The sequence below is a fragment of the Lampris incognitus genome, chromosome 11, assembly GCF_029633865.1.
Source record: "Lampris incognitus isolate fLamInc1 chromosome 11, fLamInc1.hap2, whole genome shotgun sequence".
Taxonomy (NCBI): Eukaryota; Metazoa; Chordata; class Actinopteri; order Lampriformes; family Lampridae; genus Lampris; species Lampris incognitus.
This window is the reverse complement of record NC_079221.1, coordinates 14,378,932-14,391,280: the sequence shown is the minus strand read 5'-3', so window position 1 is coordinate 14,391,280 and position 12,349 is coordinate 14,378,932.

The window sequence follows — 12,349 nt, the reverse complement described above, 5'->3', positions numbered from 1 at the left end:
GGTCAACTCGGTCACGGGCAGAACAGTTTCCATACCAGGCGGTGATGCAACCTGTTAGGATGCTCTCCACAGCCAAGGAATAGAATGTCTTCAGGATGGAGGGTGAGACCTTGAATTTCCTCAGCCTTCGGAGAAAGTAGAGCCTCTGTCTGGACTTCTTTAGAGTGTGCTGGGTGTGAAGAGTCCAGGTGAGGTCCTCAGCGATGTGTACACCGAGGTATTTAAAGCTGGAGACCCTCTCCACAGGTTCCCTGTTGATCTTTAGTGGGTTGTATCCTTTCCCCTGCTGTCTCCTGAGGTCCACCACCATTTATTTGGTCTTGCTGACATTCAGGGTCAGGTTGTTGGACTGGCACCACTGTGCCAGGTCATCTACTTGGTTCAGATAGGCCTGTTCATTGTTGTTAGAAATCAGGCCTATTACCACTATGTCGTCTGCAAATTTGATGATGGAGGTGGAACTGTCCATGGCTTTGCAGTCATGTGTGTAGCTGTTGTACAGCAGAGGGCTCAGCACACAACCCTGAGGAGCACCTGTGTTGAGGATCGCCCTAACTACCTGGGGCCAGTCAGTGAGAAAGTTGTACGCCCAATTGCACAATGGGGTGTTGATTCCTAATGACCTCATCTTCGTGACCAGATTGAGGGGGACTATAGTATTAAAACCTGAACTGTAGTCAATGAACAGCATACGTACGTAGTTCCCTCTCCCCCCATCTAGGTGGGTTAAGGTGGTGTGCAAGAGGTTGGAGATGGCATCGTCTCTGCACCTGTTGTTTTTATAGGCAAACTGGGGGTCAAATAAGCTGGGCAGGGATGAGCAGATAAAATCTTTCACCAACCTCTCAAAGCACTTCATCACTACTGACATCAAGGCCACTGGTTGGTAGTCATTCAGGCATGATGGACTGTTGTTCTTTGGCACAGGGACAATAGTGGACCACTTGAAGCATAAGGAGACGACGGCTTGGGCCAGGGATTTGTTAAAGATGTATGTAAACACTGGAGCTAGCTGGTTACCACAGGATTTTAAGACCCGGCCAGGGATGTCATCAGGCCCTGCAGCTTTCTTGCCATTTACCCCCCTAAGGACCTGCGGCGAACCGTCAGGGCCTTCTAGGCCTTCAGTGAAGGCCTAAGACTCCACAGAAAAAGGAAAACATTTTAATAAATATACTACATCTTCTAATCAATTTGTTAATATCGCCTTACATTTCAATTTCGACTACACATATGAATTCGAGAGACTCTGCTTGCAGTCCCTCGGCCAAAAAAAAAAAATCATCCAATCAGCTTTTTCCCTCTGTTGTAACCATGTGAGAAGACTCCTCCTGCCAGTGCCTTCGGCATCTCGAGTGAACGTCTCCGCTATCTAAATAAGTGCGGCGTTAATACTGGATTGATAGATTACTCAACCAATCAGATTTTGATGTGTAGCGGATGGGCGTATTCTTTTATACTTGCCCAGCATCATAGGGCTTTCGCTGCATACAGCCTACGTGACCGATTGTTCAGCCAATCAGCAGCAGCACCTAGGTCTGTGGTTGAAACCGTTGTGGTTGCATTCCGCAGCCCATTGCAGTAGTCGGTGGCTAATGTTAGCTAGCGTTTGTGTGTTTGATTTAGTTAGCCGTGAATGAGAAAAATGTCTCAAGGAGAACTCTTAAATGATGTGGTGGCAGATTTATTAGTCACACCATGTTCAAGACGTACATGCGGTATTTCACTTGTTTAGCTGTAACAGCCCCAGTTTCCACGGCATCTGTTGAAAGGACATTTTCAGCACGTAAAAGAAAAAAAACGTATTCCGGGAATACAACGGGACAGACCCGACTCACAGCATTGGCCTCCATTGCCAAAGGACATTCTGATGGATTTAAAAGCCAAAGGAGTGCTCTATGACAGTGTGATTGACCGTTTCATCTAGAAGGAAAGGAGAATGGATTTTGTCTTCAAATAGACAACACTGTGAGTCAAATGTTTTTTGGGTTTTTTTGTACAGTTAGTTGACTTGCTTAATGTCTGGTTGTTTTTATGCCCAGCAGTCCGGCTGGGATGTGTTTGTTGAGTTTCTTGATAGCATAATATGCCCAGCGGGATTACTTCCAGTAAGGCTGTACGTTACACCATGTCACCACACGATGTCGCTGTTGTGAAAGTGAAAAGTGTCAAATAACTTGATGGTGGAGATGATAACCACTTTTGCGACTAATACATTGTAGCGCGGCGATATGACAGCTGTGTTACAATATTGGCTAAACCAAGGTTATGTGTATGTGCTCTTATACTGATGTCACCACTGGAGGGCGCTGTTGTGTTGCCCTGTGGTCTATAAAATAGCATGCACAAAATAAAGAAACCACTATTCTGGTTACAGCAACACCGATGAAGTGCACGTGTGATTTTTCTCCGTGAAATTAGTCTAGTTGAGCTGGTATTCCTGCCCTCAGAGATGACAATGTCAACAGGTTATAGGCCCAGAAGGGAAGGTGGAAGCCGATGGTACAGACTGTGCTTCAACGGAGATGAGAAAAATTACAAGTTTTTAGGCCATCTGCATTTGCTCGGTCTTAAAGAGACCATACTACAAGAGCCAGATGACGAAAATGAGGACGTGGTCACTGAAGATGCAAAGAAAAATGAAGATGCATATGCTGAAATGATACAATTTTTTGGATGAAAAAAGTCTCCCTGATTATGAGAGAAGCCGCCAACGATGGAGGAAGAGCGTTGAAGATACTGAGGGACCACTACGCTAGCAAAGGGAAGCCATGTGTGATTAGCCTCTACACAGAGCTAACATCTCTCCAGAAAGCGGCAAATGAGACCATCACAGACTACATCATTCGTGCAGAAACGGTAACAGCAGCGCTGAGAAATGCAGATGAGGTTCTTAGCGATGGACTGTTAATTGCTATGATTCTGACAGGCTTGCCCGAATCATTTAAGCCGTTTTTCATCCACATAACACAGGGTGATGAGAAGATCACTTTTGCGGAGTTCAAAACCAAGCTGAGAAGTTATGAGAGCATGGAGAAGTTTAATGGCAACCCGAATGCTGACAAAGTGATGAAGACAAGCAGCTCAGCAATGAGAGTGAAGGGGAGAGAGAAAGAAAAGAGCTCGGAGATAACCTGCTACAACTGCGGCCAAAAGGGACACAAAGCCCGGACATGCAACGTTACTGGAGGCGAGCATCCAGCACAGAGACAGTGGTGCAGTGTTTGCCAGAGCTCCACTCACAGAGATGCCACGTGCAGACGGAAAAGACGAGACAACGTGAAACAAGCAGTGGATGCACAGGATCAAACTTTCGCTTTCAAAATTGATGACTGTCAGATCAGTGGAGTAAAACAGAGAGGTCTGATGGTGGATACGGGCGCAACGTCACACATGATCACCGACATCGGAAAGTTTAGGAGGATTGATGACAGTTTCCAGCCAGAGACACGTTATGGAGTTGGCTGACGGGACGAAAACAAGCGGTGTCGCGTTGAAGAGAGGTGAAGCGGAGGTCTGCCTGCTGGACAGTGAGGGTCGCCAGGTGAAGACAACGCTGAAGAAGGCGCTGTATATTCCATCATATCCACAAGACATTTTCTCTGTTAAAGCAGCGATGGGCAACGGAGCTGCAGTCAATGTTCGGGAAGGACACAACCACCTCATCCACAAGAATGGCAACAGGTTTGACATCAAAGTGTACAATAGACTTTACTATCTGAACACTGTAGATGATGAACAAGGTGATGGGTGTCATGGATGCCATGATATACAAACCTGGCACGAAATACTAGGTCACTGTAACTATGAGGATGTGTCAAAGTTGGAAAATGTAGTAGAGAGAATGAAAATTAAGGGAAAATGTGATAAGTCTAAGCTAAACTGTGAAGTGTGCACACAAGGGAAATTTGCTCAGAGTAGAAACAGAGAACCAGACGCCAGGGCAAAAGCAGCACTTGATTTGGTTCACACTGACTTATGCGGCCCCATAGAGCAAGAGGCAAAAGATGGGTTCAGATATACTCTGGCATTTACTGATGATTACTCAGGAGTAGTCTATGTGCATTTCCTGAAAACAAAGAGTGATACTGCCAAAGCTACTGAAAAGTTCCTAGCTGACACTGGCCCCTATGGGAAGATCAAGTGTAAAATGTCAGATAATGGCACAGAGTTCACAGGGCAGGATTTTCAGTCTTTACTTAGTAAGAATGTCATAAGACATGAGAATTCAGCACCTTACTCACCCCATCAGAATGGGACTGCTGAGAGGAATTGGAGACCACTGTTTGAAATGGCAAGGTGCATGTTAATCGAGAGCAACTTACCTAAGAAGTTGTGGACATGTGCTGTGATGGCTGCTGCAGTAATTCGGAACAGGTGCTACAATAGGCGTGTGAAACAGACTCCATACTACATGCTGACAGAGGAAAAGCCTGATGTGTCAAAGATGAGTGTTTGGATCAGTGTGCTATGCATACAAGCAAGACAAGAAAAACTTAGATTCACGTTGTGAAAAGGGGATTTTTGTTGGATATGATAAGAATAGCCCATCATACCTAGTCTACTACCCAGACACTGAGAAGGTCCTAAAACACAGGCTAGTGAAATTTGTCACAAAAAGTGGCGTTGAACGCCAAACTCAGACACATCCAGCAATGATTGATGATGATTTTCTTTGGAAGGAATATGTATGCCCCATGCCAAAGGCCAAGATGGCTGACCAGAGTCCAAAAGAGAGCCAGGAGTCTAAAATTGAAAATCTAGAGAATAATGAGGACACTCAGACAGAACATAGAGGAAAGGGTCATGGGGCACGTTACCCCAAAAGAGATAGGAAAACTCCTAAGTATTTGGAAGACTATGAATGTGAAGTTGAGTGTAATGACCAGATATTAACCAATATTGACTACTGCTACAGAGTGGCCTGTAATGTACCACAAACCTTCAAAGAAGCCATGAGCTCAACAAAGTCAGAAATGTGGGCTAGTGCTATGAAGGAGGAAATGGATTCTCTTATGGAAAACGATACTTTCACACTGACCACACTGCTAGAAGGTAAAAAAGCAGTGGGGGTCGTTGGGTTTATGCAATCAAAGACAATGCATACAGCTTTGAGACCTACAAGGCCAGATATGTTGCAAAAGACTATAGTCAACTAGCTGGGATAGACTATAAGGAGACTTTGTCTCCAACTGCAAATATGACCTCAGTACGTACCTTGATGCAAATGGTTGTTCAGGATAACTTAGTCCTCCACCAAATGGATTTTAAAACAGCTTACCTCCATGCTCCAATTGATTGTGAGGTGTACATGGAGCAGCCCGAAGGATTTGAGGTTAAATCAGACACAGATAAACAGTTAGTCTGTAAATTAAACAAGTCACTGTATGGTCTGAAACAATCAGGACAAAATTAGCATAGAGTGTTACACGATCACCTCAGTAAAAATGGTTTTGTACAGAATCCAGCAGACCATTGTGTCTATAACAAACAAACTGAAAATGAAAGGGTAATTCTGATAATTTGGGTGGATGACCTAATTATCGCTGCAAGTGACAATGACTCGCTCAATGGTGTGAAGGAAATGTTGAGGGCAAAATTTAAGATGAAAGATCTGGGGGAACTTAAGCATTTCCTAGGGATTGAGGGAATAAGGATGAGCCAAAAGCGGTACATAACAAAGATACTTGAGAGGTTTCGTATGTCTGATTGCAAGATAAGGTCAACCCCATGTGAACAGAAGCTAAATTTTAATGAAGGTGAACTTGTAGATCCAACAGGATATCGTGAAAAAGTAGGCAGTTTGATATATGTAATGACATGTACAAGACCTGATTTAAGTTGGATTATAAAAAAGCTGTCACAATACCTATCAGAGCCAAAAGAACAACACTGGGTAACAGCCAAACGTGTTAAGATACTTGAAGGGCACAATCAACCAGGAGTTGTGTTACAAGAAAAGTGATGGAAAACTCAAACTTGAGGGATATAGTGATGCTGATTGGGCAGCAGGTCAAAATGACAGATAAAGCAAAACAGGGTACTGCTTTAGTCTAACTAAAATGGGCCTGTTATTTCATGGAAAAGTAAGAAGCAGGCAACAGTAGCCTTCTCTACATGTTAAGCAGAGTACATGGCACTTGCTGCAACAACACAAGAAAGTTTGTATCTTGTACAGTTATTGAATGGGATGGATAATGAGTGCCAACATACACCAGTGAAATTATTTGAGGACAACCAAGGTGCGATCGCTTTATCAAAGGACCCAGTATGTCGTCAGAGATGCAAACATGTCGACATTAGATATCATTTCATACGATCTGCACTGATGGGGAAATAACTATCGAATATTGTCCAACAGCAGATACGGTTGCAGATGTTATGACCAAGCCTGTAACGAAGTTCAAGATTGAAAAATTTGTAAGATATATGTTTGGGATGTAAATGTTTTGTGACTGATGTGTGCAGTATAGAGCAAGTGGGGGTGTTACAATATTGGCTAAACCAAGGTTATGTGAATGTGCTCTTATACCAATGTCACCACTAGAGGGCGCTGTTGTGTTGACCTGTCGTCTATAAAGAGCATGCGCAAAATAAAGAAACCACTATTCCAGTTACAGCAAAACCGATTAAGTGCATGCGTGATTTTGCTCCGTGAAATGAGTCTAGTTGAGCTGGTATTCCTGCTCTCAGAGATGACAACGTCAAGAGGCTATCTTTGGGTAATTATGAGGAGGTGACGTCTCACCGAAGGCCTAGGTCTGAAATGCACGGTCCACTACTGCCAAGGACCCTGCTCACATCGTTCTCAGTGACAGTGAATGGGGGTTCCCCGCTGTCTACTGTGGCCATTTGGCTGTTGTTGGTGCCGTTAGCCTCGTAGCGTGCGTAAAACACGTTCAGTTTGTCAGCTAGGGAGGGATCCACACTAATAGACGAGCAAGGCTTGTTTTTTATTCTTTGTTGTTTAATCACATTGGCAGCTGATGAGTGCATGAAGCACGAAACACGCTTTTTTTCCTACATCTATCTTAATATTCCGCTCCTCATTTGTTGAGCACTTTTATCTACACCATAGATGGTTTCCAGAAAAAAACGCTGTATATATATATATATATATATATATATATATATATATATATATATATATATATATATATGTATATGTTGCTTTGGAAAAAAGTATCTGCTAAATGAATTACAACATTTTAATTGTAACCATATGTACCAATGTCTGTTAAAGGTACTGTTTGTAATATTATACATCAGAGCTACTGGGCCATTTCCTTCCCTCAAAAAAGGCTTAAAAACTTGACTCTTCTAGACCCACCTTCATCTTTCTATGATGGCACTTTGCAGAAAATATAAATTGGCACCATCTGTAATGATTATAAACAATATAAATTGGCACCATCTGTAATGATTGCACCTGCACTTAAAAACCATTATTGTCTGTGTCTACTATTGAGCCCTCATTTTCCCTGTACAGTGTGCCAGTTTTACTGTTTTGTGTCAATACAAATTTATATTGTGATGATATATATAAAACAAAATATATATATATAAAACACAATATATTATGTGGGTGAAGGGAACAGAGGTCATGAGGAGGTGATGGGTAGGTATTGGTGTCAAGGAGAGAAATGTGGAAGGACAGATGGTGGTGGATTTTGCAAAAAGGATGGAAATGGCTGTGGTGAATACATATTTCAAGAAGAGGAAGGAACACAGGGTGACATACAAGAGTGGAGGAAAGTGCACACAGGTGGACTATATCTTATGTAGAAAGCGCAATCTAAAAGGGATTGGAGACTGCAAGGTTGTGACAGGGGAGAACGTAGCTAGGCAACATTGGATGGTGGTCTTTAGGATGACTCTGGAGACCAAGAAGAGGAAGCAAGTGAAGGCAGAGCCGACGATCAAATGGTGGAAGTTGTAGAAGGAAGACTGTTGTGTGAAGTTCAGGGAGGAGTTAAAACAGGCACTGGATGGTAGTGAAGAGTTGCCGGATGCCTGGGCAACCACTCGGGGTTAGCGAACACTTTTTCAGGTTGATGGAAAAGCCCAAAATCTGCAGATGCAACATCACTCTTTTGGTGTGTTATTCTGCCCGCTACCTGGACAATAATATTATGGCTAGATCGTAGAGATACGTGAGTACTTGTATTCCCCGATTCTGCAAGGGGGGTTAACGCTGCCTCGAAACATTTGGTGAATATGCATGAGGCCAGTGACTGCCCAAAAGGCAGAACAATATGTTCGTAGGCGACTCTTTCAAATGAAAATCTCAGATACTGTCTGATTTGGATGAACCTCCATGTGAAAATAAGCATCAGTCTTATCTACTGATGTGAACTACAGCTCTGGTCCTACTGTGTTTATCACCTGCTGTAGTGTTAGCATTTTGAACTTGAATCATTTGATGTTTGTTTAACACCCTAGGTCCAGTAAGGGGCGTAACCCTCCGACTTTCTTTGGTATGAAAAAACAGCTGCAGTACCAGCCTTTCTGTCTTTCCGAAGAAGGAACCACCTTAATCACACCTTTCTTGATTAAAATGTTTATCTCCTCACTTAGCAGGTTATTGCTTCTCCACTCACCTGGGTTTGTACAGCTGATGAGAAACGGGGAGGGCACATTTGGAACTGCAAATGGTATCACACCGTAGTGGTTCGTTCTACCCATGGGGTGAAACGTTCCATTACAGGGGCCATTCCTGAATGCGAGCAGTGAGTTTTCTGGGTACTTAAGGGAACATGTCACCTTCTTGTGAGCAAACCAGGTATAAAGAAGCCCTGTGGTTTATTTACCTGTTTAATTGTGATACAGAGTAGATATAAAAATGTTTCATTCCACACATGGGGATTCACGTTTGTTGAAACAATGTCTGAATGTGGTATAATTTTCCGTACACCCCCACTGAGAACATGACAGCATTGTATGAAACGCTCGTAATAGAGGTTTGGACCACAAAATCTCCGCTCTTTAATGAACACAGAGCTGGTTGGACGAACAACTGTGTACTGGGTGCAAACAGAGTGTGCTTGAGAGATAGTATTGTAGGGGAACATGACCAATTTGGGCTTGACCCCTTAAAAGAAAGCGGGTGCAGCCTCTTGAATGGCACAAGATGGTGGCATTGGCATCTCCATTCCATAATGGCCTCCCTGTCCTCTCCACCATAGCCAGGAGGAGGCGATTCATCCGCCTTGCTGCAGTGTCCTTCATGAGGCTAGCAGGCGGTCCTTTGCTCCAGGCATCCCGGCCACAGCCGCTGGGGCCGTTCTTCTCTGTTGGGGAGGCAGTGAAGCTTACTTGAATGTGCTGGGTGGTGCCTTTAGTCTGACCTCCCTCCTAGGCACTGCGCTCTGTAGCGCCTCTGCCTGCAGCTTCCTACACTCAATGGATTCAAGTGACTAGCCAAACAGACCCTCAGTTGAAATGCGCTCATCCAGGTATGCTGCCATGTCTCTGTCAGGCATGTCTGATACAGTCAACCACATATGTCATTGTGCTACCACCGTGCTTGCTAAGCCCCAGCCCAGTGACAGCGCCATGCACCACAACTTGTGCAAAATGTAGTCAGACGCTGACCTGATTTCATCCAGAAGCAGGGACAGGGGGTTACCTGCAGGAAGTTTCAACCCCAGCTCTGTCAAACACATAGCTTGATAATTCTGAAGGAGTATAACAGATCTCAAAGCCCTGGCAGTACAAGCCTGCGCTCTGTAAACTTTACCTAGCTGGGTGGAGGAGAAACAGCAGTGTTTAGAAGGCAGGACCGCAAGCCTGGTGTTGTGGGAGTGTGCGAGTTAGGAAGCCAAGGATGGCTCGATGGGAGGTGGATTTACCAAGCCCGATTTATCAGGCCCATCCAGATCCAGAAACTGCACATATCCAGGCAGAGCAGTGCGAGTAGACCTGTCTCAGGTAGATGTCAATTCGGTGAGGAAATCCGGAAATATGGGCAGGTAGTTTTTGGTTGTAGTCAGCACACGGGGAAGGAAAAACCCCACAAACCTTATTTTTTTCTGCACCGGAGGTGGCGAAGGCAAGTCCACATCCAGCCTGGCGAAAAGCAAGAGAAGAGTTATCTGTAACATTCTGGCTAACCTCTGCAGCACCAGAGGTAGCCTGATCCACCTGCAATTCCTTCTGCTCGTCTCCAGAAAGGCTGTAATCCAGCTCCACAATATCCTCTTCCTCCTGACAAAAAGAGCCCACCTGCGGTCATGAAATTTGCAGAGCATGCCATTCCAGTGGACAAAGTGGAGCATTCCTGCTCCACTTGGTCACTCCAAGAGAGCCCTGCTTCTCTGCCAGCCTTAGCCTCCATATTAGATAGGGGCTGTCCGGAAATTTCCGAGAGGAAAGGGTCCTCCTGCCGCACCACAGCTTGACCCAAAATCTGTTCGACAAAAGTCACACGCTGTTCAAGCCTTGTACACCTGAGCTGGCTACAGAGTGCACAAGCATCAGGCTGAGTCAGCACTTGTCTAGAATGGATGATTCCCAAATAGACCAGGCCAAGTATTGTGGAGGTCCTTTTCGTAAAGAGAAAAACCACAACCTTGAGGACAAAGACGAGTGGTCATTTTACTCTTGGAAGATGAATTGGTTTGAGTTCACTCACTCACGTTTGCTAGCTGCAGTCAGCTAAACTAGTGCAGCTCAACCACTGAGATGAACAAACAAAAGTTGAAAGTTTTGCTACGTTTTCTGCTATATTTTTAAGGTGTTCTTCATTAGGTGAAGAGTTACAAAACTGAGAGATGCTGCTCGTGACGATGCCTAGGGCGGGGTTCCCCAATTAGTTTTCCCCAAGGGCCAAATTATGTCATGCATGCAGAGCCAACGGCCAAAATGTCTGGGTTTTTTCCCCATTGTGCCAGTAAAAGTTGTTTTATGTGCAGATGTTGCTGCCATTACGATTATTATTATTAATATTATTATTATTAATAGTACTAGTTGTAGTAGTAGTAGTAGTAGTGGTGGTAGTAATAATTTAGGCCTGGAATTCTCAAAGCCTATGGGCGGCACAATGGCACAATGGTTAGCACGGTCGCCTCACAGCAAGAAGGTCCTGGGTTCAAGCCGCGGAGTCGTCCAACCTTGGGGATCGTCCCGGGTCGTCCTCTGTGTGGAGTGTGCATGTTCTCCCCGTGTCTGTGTGGGTTTTCTCCGGGTGCTCCGGTTTCTCCCACAGTCCAAAGACATGTAGGTCAGGTGAATCGGCCATACTAACTTGTCCCTAGGTGTGTGTGTGTGTGTGTGTGTGTGTGTGTGTGTGTGTGTGTGTGTGTGTGTGTGTGTGTGTGTGTGTGTGTGTGTGTGTCGGCCCTGTGATGGCCTGGCGGCCTGTCCAGGGTGTCTCCCCACCTGCTGCCCAATGACTGATAGGCTCCAGGATCCCCATGACCCTGAGAGCAGCATAAGTGGTTTGGATAATGGATGGACTGAATAGATGGATTCTCAAAGCCGGTGTTCAGGGTCACACAAGGAAAAAAAATGAAACAAAATAAGTCCAAAACCAATTTAATTATGGAAAAATTGACAAAAATAAATGGATGTTCATTCACCAATGAGTGAGAGAAGTGAGAGCAACAGGATGAAGCAATCCTTCTGATGTCAGACCTGTATTCTATTGTGGCCTATGACTCACATATGTATGTGAAGGGAACATTGTGATTAGGAGCATTGCAATAGCTCATGTTTTTGAATCGAGGTTGGGGAACCATGTTGATCCAAAAGTCACTCAGCCCTACATCCTTGTGTTGTACTTTGAGCAAATCAGATGTTCCCATCTCCAAGACCCCCATCTGGCGAGTTGCCTCATCTATGGAGGGTACCAACCTTTTGGCCTCTGCAGTCCACTGGCCATCAGCCAAAGCAGAGAACGGCTGTCTCAGCAAGAGGAGGATGTCACCTGAGAAATTAGGGGTTGCTTTCAAATCATTCCTTGAAGTTTTCTTCCAGGCTCGTCATGAAATCCTTCATCACTGGATCCTCGTGCATTTTGTTCCTCTTGCAGTGCACCCACAGATGTGGAAAATACAACTTGCTCCTGTGAGTGTCTTTCTCCAAAAGGTTCAGCTTTGACCGGAAAACTTCAGTTGCCTTGTACATGTCTGCAGCAGTGTTGTTCTTGCCTTGTAATTGCAGATTAAAGTGATTTAGATGAGACATGATGTCACACAAAAAAAGAACATATGCCATCATCTTATTGTCACTTAAAAACCTCTGATATTCTTGGGCTTTTTGGGTCCGCAGTCTGGATAAAGATTACACGAGCTCATCGCGTAGGTCACACACCCTCTCCAACACACAGCCTTTGCTCAGCCAGTGAACA